Below are 662 nucleotides of genomic sequence, written 5' to 3' on the forward strand. Positions count from 1 at the left end.
ATGGCAGCGCAGGGCCTTAAACCAGCAGGGACAGCCACTCCAGGACAATGATTCCACAACAACCAGAGAGAAAAATACCAGGAGGTCTTTCCTCTGTAATTGGCTTTCCTCTTTCCAACTCCGTTCTCAATGGTACAATTAAGAGATCCCAGTGTGACCATCTCTCCTTCTACGAATTGACAGCCAGTTTTGTGGCCAAATGGATCCATCCAGGAGTGTAATAAGTCAATAGACAAATTACTTTGTTAAAGAAATAGGCAAGTTCAGTGTTTGGCAAGAACTCGGTCTCCTTGGATCTGGATCAAAGTCAGAACAAAACCCAGAAAACAGTGGCTTCCACAGGATCTCAGTAACTGGGTGATATCTCCTGTAAATGCATTGACCAGGGCTCATTGTATCAGTATTTCCAATTACTTATTTCTTCCCTTTCCAGAACTTCCTCACTGTCCACATAGACTTCTTTCTTGAGCTATTTTTTTCTTTGCTGCTATTCTCTCACCTATCAAAGAATACAGTCAAAATTCCTCTTGTTATCGTGGGTAAGTGATGTTGTTGAATTCTAGGTATATGATTTCTTAAGAATATCACTTTGAGCATGAGCTTTTTATCTTCTTTATTTTAACCAATACAATGGGTGTAACAGGACTATTCATAACTGAATG

The sequence above is a fragment of the Nannospalax galili genome, unplaced genomic scaffold (assembly GCF_000622305.1).
Source record: "Nannospalax galili isolate Female #2095 unplaced genomic scaffold, S.galili_v1.0 scaffold14162, whole genome shotgun sequence".
Taxonomy (NCBI): Eukaryota; Metazoa; Chordata; class Mammalia; order Rodentia; family Spalacidae; genus Nannospalax; species Nannospalax galili.